Source organism: Thalassophryne amazonica, chromosome 1 (genome assembly GCF_902500255.1).
Source record: "Thalassophryne amazonica chromosome 1, fThaAma1.1, whole genome shotgun sequence".
Lineage (NCBI taxonomy): Eukaryota > Metazoa > Chordata > Actinopteri > Batrachoidiformes > Batrachoididae > Thalassophryne > Thalassophryne amazonica.
The window spans coordinates 74095809-74109247 of NC_047103.1; the positions used below are offsets into that span (position 1 = coordinate 74095809).

Below are 13439 nucleotides of genomic sequence, written 5' to 3' on the forward strand. Positions count from 1 at the left end.
GTGCGAAGTGATTTCTCTTTTTTTGCAAATTTATTAAAAATAAAAGCTAAGAAATCACGTGTACATAAGTATTTACACTTCAGATTGCACCTATGGCAGGAAAAAAATGAATTTAATCTATTTTGGAATAAGGCTATAACCTAAGAAAATGTGGACAAAAGTGAAGCGCTGTGAATACTTTCTGGATGCACTGTAGATGCAGTAGTTTTAAGAAGTAAATTTTGCGGACAGCCTTACACCACTGATCTGTGATTTACACCGTCACGTGGTGTGATCTATAGCTATGGGTGTAGTAATATGGCGGCGGGAGTACTTCCGGTAGCTTCACTCGCAGGAGGGAGGGGGAGCGGACCGTTTTGTTTTTTTAAGATTGTTGGACAGCGGTGCGTGACGTTGTGTCTTAACCCGCAAATTGTTGCTCAGCTGTTCTTAAGGAATAAAATGCGTGGAGAAGTCTTTACAGCCAGAGACAGCATTTCATAAACAACCAAATAGGTAAGTAGTTGTGCTTGAGCATTTGGCTTTTCGGCGTTGAAGTCGTCGCCACACCCACTTGGAAGCTCCACTCTTCACTGTACCACAGTGTGACAGCAGGGACTGGAACCAAACACTGTCAGCACTGTTACCGCGAACTGTGCTGACAAATTAGGCACAGTCTTCTGATAAGATTAGAGGTTGTCACTGGCACTTCAAAAGTTACTTGTTGCATGTGTGTTTATTTCTTTCTATCTATCTATCTATCTATCTATCTATCTATCTATCTATCTATCTATCTATCTATCTATCTATCTATCTATCTATCTATCTATCTATCTATCTATCTATCTATCTATCTATCTATCTATCTATCTATCTATCTATCTATCTATCTATCTATCTATCTATCTATCTATCTGCACAATATTGTTTTATACTAACATTGCTTAACATTCACTCACTTTTGTGGAGTTTCCTTTATCTTTCTTTTTTTTTTTTCTCTGATCACAAAAAAGTCAAAGACAGATGAAATCAGCAGAGTAAGATTAATTATTAATAAGATTAAGATAACATTATTAATTAATCTTAAATATAAAATACAAAAGAAATGGATTGTTTCTTGTTTTTGTTATCAACAAGAAACAATCAGTACACAATTCTGTATACACATGGGTATAAATGAAATCACTTGTGACATGGCCTGCATGAACGTGCCATCAAGAAGTGTTTGAAATGAATATGCGTGATTGACAAAAATAAGGTGAGTTTACACATTTCATCACCTAGATTTCAATAAATGAAAATCAGTGTTTTAAATGCTATGTACTGTGCATAATAATAATAATTAATAATCTGTAACATAATTATCTAAGGCCCTGTGACCCTTGATTGGAGTAAGCGTGTATAGGAAATGGATGGATAATTATCTAAGGCCCAAATCTGTATGTCTATGTTATGGTACTGAGTTAATCTGTCTGGCAAAAACTCAAAAACCACTCAGTAAGATTGTCCTTTTTTTGAGGCAACATATAAAATTATGTGAAGCTGTTCAGTAAGATTCTCTGTAAAATTATAACTAAATATGTTTTTTTTAAGTACATTATGAAGACAGTAGGAGAAAGACTGAGTACATGTTTGTGATTGAGATGGATCCTTGTGGAATAGTGCAGTTTCAGGGAAAGAGGTGATGAAGGTAGGTGAATTTAAGTATTTTCGGTCAACTGTCCACTGGTTACTGGTTATACACAGTAAATAACCAGTGTGTCTATGCATGTTAACCAGTGCACTGTACTTCATGCTATGACACTGCAGTCATCAGATCTATGCAGTAGTATACATTACACTATTAAATATTTACCTGGATTTATTTGGATATATAATGGTGTAAAACTAAAAATAATACTCAGAACTTATTAATTTAGTCCACTCAGCACATTCTTTGGGAGCTTGCAATTCCATTGGAAGAGTGTAGGACATATGGTGGATCACAAATACAATGTGCTGTGCCTTGTTTGCACTCGTACTGTGCAAATTTGTTTTTTCCACTTTTGCAGCCCATATGTATTGAGAAACGGCCATGGAACAATGCAGACCTGGCATGCTGCTTTAAAATTGCTTAAAAATGGTCATTTAACTTTTAGGGCAATAAGGATCACACACTGGAGTAACATGGCTTTGTTCAATAAAGTGGGTAATCGTTAGGGCTGGGAATCGATCCGAATTTCCAGGATCGATTCGATTCCGATTCATAAGGTCACGATCCGATTCGATCCACGATTCGATCCGATTCGATCCGATTCGATCTATTTACATATTGCTGGATTGTCACTTTAAAATAAAAACTGTCTCATAGACAAAACAGCCCCATGTGTGTTTGTGATTGTATCTGTGTATGTGTAAGAGGGACACACAGAGAGAAGAGTCAAGAATTTAAAGTAATTATTTTGGAATGAAAAAAAATCCAAGTTTTATTTGAAATTTAAATCAAAACCATGACATTAGGTGGCCCTCTGTTAGTTGAATAACATACCCATGGCAGGGTTTCTGACCACAAAGAAAAAAAAAAGTAGTTCAGCAGCCACAGCAATTGTGTAAGAAATGATGCTTGACTGATAAGTCTGAGTGTAACCTTGACAGTTGGTGCCACCAAGAGACTGATAAGAGTCCTAGTCTTCAGGAATTGTGTAATTTTTCTGGAGAAAAAGGAGCTGGTCTACGTGCTGTGGAGTGAGGCAGCTCCTTTGAGCACTAACAATGTCTCCAGCGGTTGAGAAGACTCGCTCAGATGGAACACTGGTCCCAGGTAGGCAAAGGTACTGCTTTGCTAGGGCTGCCAGAAGAGGAAAATCCCCTGCATGCACCTGCCACCATGTCAGTGGATTTTGAGAAAGAGGAATAGATGGTACTTTCCTGTAGGTGGTGACCTCTTCCTCAGCCCTTTCAGTGGGAGTAGTTTTCCTTTGTAGTGGAGTTTCTGGTGGTGTGTAGGCTGACCCCAGTAAAGCCATCAGAGCAGATGAGTCTTTTTGCCTCTTTGGTTGAGTTGGTGCAGGCACAGCCACATCAGTTGAACCATGGGAGGTGTCTTCTTGCTCTGGTGTAGTTTCCTGATGCAGAAAAATATTACAAAATAATACACAAATTAACCTGAATTCAGTCTTTTGCTGCCCAATTAAAAAAACTAGTCTAAATATATTCAAATGTGCACACTATATAATCTGCAAACTTAACTTACATCAGTTGATGGGTTCAGATGAGCAGCTTCAGAGGTCAATTTCAAGAAGACAGCATCACGTGCCTCACCAGACAGGAATGGTAGGGTCTTGAAACGTGGATCCAATGATGATGCTACACACAAGGTCTCCATCAGGGCTTCATATCTATATAGAGGAACAAATAGATAGATAGATAGATAGATTAAACATGCATCCATTGTATATAGCAGGGTAGGCCTACAGTAAATGCATATAGATGGAACAGTCATGCAAACACACTAGTATGAATTGTACAGTCTAAAATCACTGCTCTATTCTAAGTAAGAAAATGTGAATAAAATCAGACAAGTATATTAAAAAACTATAGACTAATGCATTTCAATGCTACTACTACACAGCCATGTTAAATGAACATACCTTGAGTTCAAGTTGTTATGAACTGCTGTTTTGAGCTCCTTAATCACAGAAGAGTCTTCAGTAGTACATGTCATCTGACTCAGAAGCTGAAACTGCAGTGGTGCAACAATGGACATAGTTGGAGATGCCTCCTCGGAGATGGCGAGCGTGGCCGTCTTCATTGGCCCTAGGCATTTCACCACGTCCTTTGCGGTGGTGATGTCTGTCTCCATTAAAGTGTATATATCGCTTTCCCTCCTGCGGACGTCAGGTGACAGCAGCGCTGCAGAGATGGCTGGCTGCTGCTCGAGGAAACGTCCCAGCATATCCAGGGAGCTGTTCCACCTGGTCGTGACGTCCACAATGAGCTTGTGTTGTGGCAATTGAAGGAGCTGCTGCTTCTCTTTTAATGTGTGGCTCGCAGTGGGGCTTCGGTGAAAAAACGCCACAATTCGCCTTACCCACCCCAGTAAGCGTGCGATAGCAGGAGTTTTTAGTCCTGCTTGGTGGTATTGCCACTATATTTTACCTCTATTTGGCACAGTTTGCACACTGCTTTTGTTCTGTCTAGTTCGTCTTTGTCCTCGTAACGTTTGAATCCGAAGTATTGCCAAACATCAGCTTTCATTCCAGGCGGTGATTTTACCTCTGCAGCTTCTGCCATCTTGCTTTCTTAAGTTTCGGTTTCGTTTAGCCGGCACCCGCTTTTTATTTTGCTCCTTCCGCGTCAAAGAAAATAGTCCCTAATACCCACCTGGAAAAGATCGATCCACATATTTTTGGATCGATATCTTATTTTTTGAGCGTGAATCGATATCGGATCGTGGATCGATCTTTTGAACACAGCACTGGTAATCGTGAATGTTAACCTAAACATTTGACACAGTCACAGCACATGCGTGTTGAGAATGCTGATTTGACTTATTATACAACATATTATGTAAAGGCTGTAACATTACTACAATAAGGAAACAGGGCTGCAACACAGTGAGAGCATTTGCTAATTATGAACTGCAACTGGAAATACGATGCAGCCGGAAAGTACTCACAGCGCTTCACTTTTTCCACAATTTGTTATGTTACAGCCTTATTCCACAATGGAGTAAATTAATTTTTCTCTCAAGATTCTACTCACAACACCCCATAATTAAAATATGAAAAGAGCTTTTTTTTTTTTTTTTTTTTTGCAAATTTATTAAAAACACCCTATACATATTCACACCCTTTGCTCAGTACTTTGTTGAGCAAAGGTTGGATGGGGAGCATCGGATCACAGCCATTTTCAGATCTCTCTCGAGATGTTCAATCGGATTCTGGCTGGACCACTCAAGGACATTCACAGAGTTGTCCTGAATCCACTTCTTTGATATCTTGGCTGTGTACTTAGGGTCATAATCCTGCTGAAACATGAACCGTCTCCCCAGTCTGAGGTCAAGAGTGCTCTGGAGTAGGTTTTCATCCAGGATGTCACTGTACATTGCTGCATTCTTCTTTCCCTCAATCCTGACTAGTCTCCCAGTTCCTGCTGCTGAAAAACATCCCCACAGCATGATGCTGCCACCACCATGCTTCATTGTAGGGATGGCACCTGGTTTCTTCCAAACATTGCACCTGCCATTCATGCCAAAGAGTTCAATCTTTGTCTCATGAGACCAGAGAATTTGAGTGCCAGAGGACAAGCCCAGCTCTCCACAATTTCTCTTACACTCACTTGACTGGCAAGCACTGAAAGCCGAGATAGGCATGTCCCAACTTGTCCTCTGGCACTCCGAAAGGGAGGTGTTCCTTTGTCTCGCTTCATCAGCAAATCGGGGGTGACGTGCGAAGCCTCCGCGCGGCTTTCCATGACAAAATCTCTTGTTCAAAGTGAAATCTGTCGGAAAATGGCTGATGTCCAGCTCTTGTGATAACCAGAGAAATTGCACACGACGGTCCCGGCTCCACACAGCCATCCGTTTAGAAATGATGTGGTGGTTTCTGCCTCTCGATGGCAGCTCGGAGCGCGACGCGCCGTGCGCCATTATGGGCCGTCCTTAAAGCTGTAGTAACACTCCTTATTCTCTGTGAAGCCCGTAAAACTTTCACCGAAAGCCAGATAAATTTTTCGAATGGTTTCCAGCTGCCTATCTCTAACAGTTTCTGAAAAAATTCTGATGGAAAAAAAGCTCAAATCATTCCGCCATTTCCTCGCAATGAAACAACGATGAGAGGGGTGGACCAGTGCTCACTCAAAGCCTGTCCACAGGCGAATGACGCAACCGACAGGTGTGGAAAAACTCACGCATGCGCACGAAGGTTCAAGCTTGGCTGACGTAAAAACATATGAATCAAATCCATATAGTTTTTGAAAAAAAATAAAAAGATACGATACTTTTCTAACAGACCTCGTATATACAACCCCTGGCAAAAATTATGGAATCACCGGCCTCGGAGGATGTTCATTCATTTGTTTAATTTTGTAGAAAAAAAAGCAGATCACAGACATGACACAAAACTAAAGTCATTTCAAATGGCAACTTTCTGGCTTGAAAAAACACTATAAGAAATCAGGAAAAAAAATTGTGGCAGTCAGTAACGGTTACTTTTTTAGACCAAGCAGAGGGAAAAAAATATGGAATCACTCAATTCTGAGGAAAAAATTATGGAATCATGAAAAACAAAAGAACGCTCCAACACATCACTAGTATTTTGTTGCACCACCTCTGGCTTTTATAACAGCTTGCAGTCTCTGAGGCATGGACTTAATGAGTGACAAACAGTACTCTTCATCAATCTGGCTCCAACTTTCTCTGATTGCTGTTGCCAGATCAGCTTTGCAGGTTGGAGCCTTGTCATGGACCATTTTCTTCAACTTCCACCAAAGATTTTCAATTGGATTGCGATCTGGACTATTTGCAGGCCATGACATTGACCCTATGTGTCTTTTTGCAAGGAATGTTTTCACAGTTTTTGCTCTATGGCAAGATGCATTATCATCTTGAAAAATGATTTCATCATCCCCAAACATCCTTTCAATTGATGGGATAAGAAAAGTGTCCAAAATATCAACGTAAACATGTGCATTTATTGATGTAATGACAGCCATCTCCCCAGTGCCTTTACCTGACATGCAGCCCCATATCATCAATGACTGTGGAAATTTACATGTTCTCTTCAGGCATTCATCTTTAGAAATCTCATTGGAACGGCACCAAACAAAAGTTCCAGCATCATCACCTTACCCAATGCAGATTCGAGATTCATCACTGAATATGACTTTCATCCAGTCATCCACAGTCCACGATTGCTTTTCCTTAGCCCATTGTAACCTTGTTTTTTTATGTTTAGGTGTTAATGATGGCTTTTGTTTAGCTTTTCTGTATGTAAATCCCATTTCCTTTAGGCAGTTTCTTACAGTTCGGTCACAGACATTGACTCCAGTTTCCTCCCATTCGTTCCTCATTTGTTTTGTTGTGCATTTTCGATTTTTGAGACATATTGCTTTAAGTTTTCTGTCTTGACGCTTTGATGTCTTCCTTGGTCTACCAGTATGTTTGCCTTTAACAACCTTCCCATGTTGTTTGTATTTGGTCCAGCGTTTAGACACAGCTGACTGTGAACAACCAACATCTTTTGCAATATTTCGTGATGATTTACCCTCTTTTAAGAGTTTGATAATCCTCTCCTTTGTTTCAATTGACATCTCTTGTGTTGGAGCCATGATTCATGTCAGTCCACTTGGTGCAACAGCTCTCCAAGGTGTGATCACTCCTTTTTAGATGCAGACTAACGAGCAGATCTGATTTGATGCAGGTGTTAGTTTTGGGGATGAAAATTTACAGGGTGATTCCATAATTTATTCCTCAGAACTGAGTGAGTCCATATTTTTTTCCCTCTGCTTGGTCTAAAACAGTAACTGTTACTGACTGCCACAATTTTTTTTTCTTGATTTCTTATAGTGTTTCCAGAAAGTTGTCATTTGAAATGACTTTAGTTTTGTGTCATGTCTGTGATCTGCTTTTTTTCTACAAAATTAAACAACTGAATGAACATCGTCCGATGCCTGTGATTCCATAATTTTTTGCCAGGGGTTGTGTATATATATGTATATATGTATATCTGTATATATATATATATATATATATAAGGCATTAGTTTAATAAATTTGCAAATATATGTTTTTATGGTGGTGGGGGGGGCTTTGTCTAGAGTGGATTTATCCACGCAGGACAATGCAAGCTTTATTTCTGAAGCACTTCTGAAGGGTTATGAACTTACATATAAAAAAGAGAAAACAAAGGTGGTGGAGGAGTGGCTATGTATATCGATAAAACATTAGATTTCAAGGTTATAGAGGAATGACAACTGTGGTGGATAATGTTCTTGAATGTTTATCAATTGAAATCAGTAAGAAAAATAAAAACACAAATGTTATTGTGAGCTGTATATATAGAACACCAGATTCTAGCACTGGAATTTTCAGTGAATGGATGGAAAGTATGTTTTAAAATATAGGTAACGAAACAGTTTTTATATGTGCAGATTGGAACATTGACCTGTTAAATGCCAACAACCATAAACCTACAAATACATTTATCCATACAATGTACAGTATGTGCTATTTTCCTAGCTTCACAAGACCCAGTAGGATTACATCTACTTCTGCTACTCTCATTGACAAAATATTTACAAATGACATTGATAATAAGGCAATTAGTGAATTATTAATTCACGACGTTAGTGACCATCTCCACGTATTTACAGTTAATAATATAAACCTTGGGAAAAAATAGACAAAAAAATAGAATACAGTCGAGTAAAGACAGAGGAATCCATAAAAGCACTAAGAATCGGGATACAATATATAATGATAAGTGTTGATCATGCTTACAATGAATTCTTAAAAATATTTAATTTATTATATGATAAGCACTGTCTACTTAAGAAATACAACAAGAAACTGGCATATAATATTTCTCCATGGATTACAACAGGGTTTAATGCATGTAAAAAGAAGAATACACTATACAGAGATTTTATTAGACAGAAAACCATAGAGGCAGAATGCAAGTATAAATAATATATAAAAATAAGTTAACTAATATTGTAAGAGTAAGTAAGAAAGATTATTATAAGAGGATATTAGAGGACAATAACAATAACATTAAAGGAACGTGGAAGGCACTAAGTAATGTTATAAGAAACAGCAGTATGCACAGTAGTTTACCTAAGTATTTTATTGATAAGGATATATAAAATTATAACATGGATGAAGCAGCTAATAGATTTGATGAATTATTTATAAACGTTGGACCTGAATTAGCAAAACAAATCCCTGATACTGGGAAATATAGAGAGTATATGCCGGAGATAAATCATTTTTCTTTATTTCTTAAAGCTGTGACAGAACATGAAATACTGGATATTGTCATTAAAAGTAAGAATAAAAAAAATCTACAGATTATAATGATATTGACATGTCACTAGTGAAAAAGGTAATTGAGGGCATCTCCAAACCATTAACATACATATGTAATGTTTAATTTCAAACTTGTTCATTTCCAAATAAAATGAAAATAGCCAAGGTCATACCTCTACACAAAACTGGGAACAAGCGTCATTTCACTAATTATAGACCGATGTCATTATTACCACGATTCTCAAAAATACTGGAAAAACTTTAATAACAGATTGGACTAATTTGTAAAAAACACAACATACTTGCACAGAATCAGTATGGATTTAGGTAAAATAGATCAACAACACTGGAAATAACAGAAGCAATACAGCTAATCACAAATGCTTTAGACCACAAGAAATATGCTGCAGGGTTGTTCATAGACTTGACGAAAGCATTTGACACAATCAACCATGACATATTAATCAGTAACGGGAAAGAAATGGTATCAGGGGACTAGTGCTTGATTGGGTCCAAAGCTGTTGAAGTGGGAGACAACAGTTTGTAAAGTTGAGTAATTGTTCCTCAGTATGTCTGGACATTGTTTGTGGCATCACCCAGGGGTCAGTATTGGGCCCCAAGCTCTTTATTCTGTATATCAATGACATGTATAAGGTTTCTAAGCTACTGCATTTTGTACTGTTTGCTGATGATACCAATATTTTTCACTCAGGGGATAACATAGTATAATTGCAGGAGGAAATACAGTAACTACACAAATTAACAAATTAAAAATATGGTTTGACAGTAATAGATTATCATTAACTTTAGGTAAGACAAAAAATAATGTTATTTGGAAATTGTAGAATGAACACAGGTAAAGATAAAAGTAGAGGGGGTAGAAACTGAGAGAGTTCATGAAATTAATTTTTTTTGGGTAATTAGCTGGAAACCACATATCAAAAATATATAAAGTCTCAAGAAACATTGCAGTAATAAATAAAGCAAAGAAGGTCTTAGATGGCAAATCACTCCACACTCTATACTGTTCACTAGTCTCTCCTTATTTGCAGTACTGTGCTGAGGTTTGGGGCAACAATTAAAAAACCTCATTATGTTCATTAAATATCCTACAGAAAAGAGCAATACGGATCATTCACAATGCAAGGACATCAGGATCACACAAATGCATTATTTCTAAAGTCACAATTACTCAAGTTTACTGGTATTGTGCATATTATCACTTTACTGGAGCGTTGCTAGGCAGATATCGTAGATTTACGTCGATGCTATCTGGCTATAACCACCTGCTGTGCGTAAACAAATTATGTCATAGCACGTGCGCAGCCCAAGAACTGTCCGCAGAAGGGGGGAGGGGGAACTCTCTGCAGAGGAAAAGATGAAAAGGCGAGAAGTGTGTTTTGGTCCCAATATGGATATTGGGGATGATTTTCTCATGGATAGTACGACAATGAACAACAGCTAAAGCAGCCAGCTTGATGAGGACACACTGCCGAATTTGGAGAGCAGTGCACGCACCAGCTGACATGACAAAAGTTAAGTGAGCCAACTTTTTATGTACACGTTACGTGTATGACAGATGTTCGCCCTCGTCTAACTTCGAATATCTGTCATTTTGGGCAACTGGGTGTGAACGTTTGGCCTCTGAAAATGCATACCGCACAACAACAGTATGTTATTGTATTAATACCAAACAGCACAAGTAATGTTCAAAGCAACAAATAATCTGTTACCGAGGAATATTCAACAACTGTTCAAAAATCATGAAGGGGATTACAATCTGAGGAGAAAATGTAACTTTAAAGAACCAAGATTTCGTACAACCAGAAAACGTCTTTTGTCTATCAGTCTGTGGACTGAGACTTCTGAAGGGATTTAGTGTGGAATTGAAACAATGTTCAAATATGAAACAGTTCAACATGCTGTATAAAAACAGGATTTTCAAAAGGTATGAGGATGAAGGAGGTGTGGCCAATCACCAGGTGTTTTAGGTGCAAATGTCTAGTTATTTTTTTACTTATTTATTTTTGTTGTTGTTGTTGTTTTTGGTTATTTCTACTTAATTATTTTCTTTCCTTGCTTTGGCTAGCTTTGCTAGTCTTTTTTGTGGTGTTTCTGTGTTTTATGTTTATATGGTACATGTGGATTTATATGTGGGACTATACATGTGCTGATGGATGCATGTATTTGACTATGTGTGTATGTTTATATGTATTAATGCATAGATCATGTGTATAAGTTAATTATGTTATTTACTTAAGGACAAGGGGTGGGAGTAAATATGTTTTACTTCTTCTCACTCCTTTTTGAATATCCATTGATTATGGTTTGCTTTATATTTTATGTTATTGTTGTTATTTATTTTTGTGCCTTGATATTCGAAATAAACATTTCAAACAAACAAAACTGTTAAACTAACATGAGCCACAATAGCAACATTTAAAATCCTCAAATGCAGAACTCCCATAATGTATTGCAGCACAAGAATTTACAGGTTTAGTGACCGACCCGGTGATTGCTCCAAATTAATTTTGCTGAGTATCACCATCATGATATTAAATTATTTTCACGATTATGCATTTCTTAATGCAGTTATATGATTGGTTGATTTTACTTAGGAGCGCAGAGTACATTTATTTTTTTAATTTCCCCTTCCCTTTCCATGACAACCAGTCACAGCTCTTACAGGACCACGTCATAGCTAGCAACGGGGTCAACCCCACCTCCTCACTAAGATAGGAGTTTCTGTCAACTCCTTGCCCAGAATTGCTCTCTGACACCTCTTGGGTCTCTCTTAGGCTGGGAGTCTTTGCTAGGATATTTTAGGCTAAGTTAGAAGCTCTTTGAGAGCTTTGAGATGCACCGAGGATATGGACCCAGGAACATCCGGCCCAGTTACAACATGGGAGAAGAAGGAGGAAGTGACATCAGAACAAGAACCACTGTCTTTATAATCCCATTAATTTATGGATTTTTACAGGCTACTGACAGCCCCCATTCCACCGAGTGGTTTAGGTCGGAGCTGTGCTGTGTTTTCGGTGTGAGAATGGTTCATTCTCGCCGGCAGAATCCTTTTGATTGGCAGGTTGAAACAATTATATTGATGAACGCACACTTGCATGGTTTCCACGGCTTCTCCATTCAACACGCAGGCAAAACTGAGCATTTTCAATTTTTTTTGTTTTATTGTTTTGTGGATCATGGCATGATTTCATCACATGAGATGTTATGAGCAGATGAGGAACTCTGGGAGTCTTTTAATTTGCAGCACAAAGTGGCTCGTTCAGAGTAATGACTCAATCCATCAACCGTAATATAGCATTATAGCCGGCGCTGTAACCTGGCACTAAACTCCCATGTGACAAATGGACTTTTCTTCAGTCAAGACAGAAGGAATTAAAATTATTCGTTTTAAAATTGTCATTTTGTAAAGGTAGTTAAGTTTTCAGATGATCTCACTGAAATGGACAGATAAGACTATAGTATTTACGCCTTCCGTGAATGGTTTTATTATTTAATAGTACATACGTACAGTACATTAACTGTACCCCCAGGGGAACCCGAGAGGGGGGGGGATGAGTTCCCCAACAGGACAAACACAATGTTGACGACTCTGACAAACTTCTTAATGACGACGACAGCCAAAAGATGCACTTGTGGCAAGATCTGCAAAAACGAGCACGGCCTGAAAATTCATCAGGGCTGAATGAAATGCTTGGTGCAGGAGAGTGTGGCACAGCACACAGGACCCAGTCCTGGTGAGATGACAGAGGAGCCCGGCCGGGAGACACCCCACAGAGCCCAGAACCTCCAAGTGACAAGCTCTCCAGCCCCCAGCACAGTAGTTCAACAGCCATGCATCAAGTGGCCGGCAGCGAGTCAGCACAAAGTGTGGCACCAATTCAATGTGGACGCAGCCAGAATCATTGAAGCAACAGCAAAAGGGGATGCTGACAGGCGGCTCCAGACCATGACAACCATCATTGTCACCTTTGGAACAGAGAGGTTTGGTGTGGAGGAGTGCAAGTCCAGTAGACCTGACTACATTAAGAACCGAAGGGCTGAAAAGATCCATCATCTGCGGAGAGAGCTGCGGGCCCTGGCTAGGCAGTACAAGGTAGCGACAGAGGAGGAGAAACCACCACTAGCTGAGCTCCGTAACATCATCAGGAATAAACTCATGACCCTGTGCAGAGCTGAATGGCACAGGAGATGGAGGAGAGAGAGAGCCAGGAAGCGAACTGCATTCATAGCTGATCCATTCGGATTCACCAAACAGCTGTTGGGGCAGAAGTGCAGTGGGTGGCTAGTTTGCTCCAAGGAAGAGGTAGACCAGTTCTTGGAAAGCAACCTGAAAGAGAGCATGAGCTAGGGTCTCAAAGTGCCTTGTTGGACATGCCATCTCCCGCTGTTGATTTCATTACCTCTCAGTGATTTGTGTGATTTGGTGCAGA

General features: G+C 39.0%; 1 protein-coding gene across 1 annotated transcript in view; it reads left to right on the forward strand.

Annotated features, from left to right (window-relative positions):
• The first annotated feature begins 373 nt into the window (after window positions 1-373).
• Window positions 374-13439, forward strand: part of LOC117511826 (copine-3-like) — a 102317-nt gene continuing 89251 nt past the window's right edge. Inside the window, exon 1 of the mRNA XM_034171739.1 lies at window positions 374-495. The gene's annotated coding sequence lies outside the window, so the exon portion shown is untranslated. The remainder of the gene's footprint in view (window positions 496-13439) is intronic.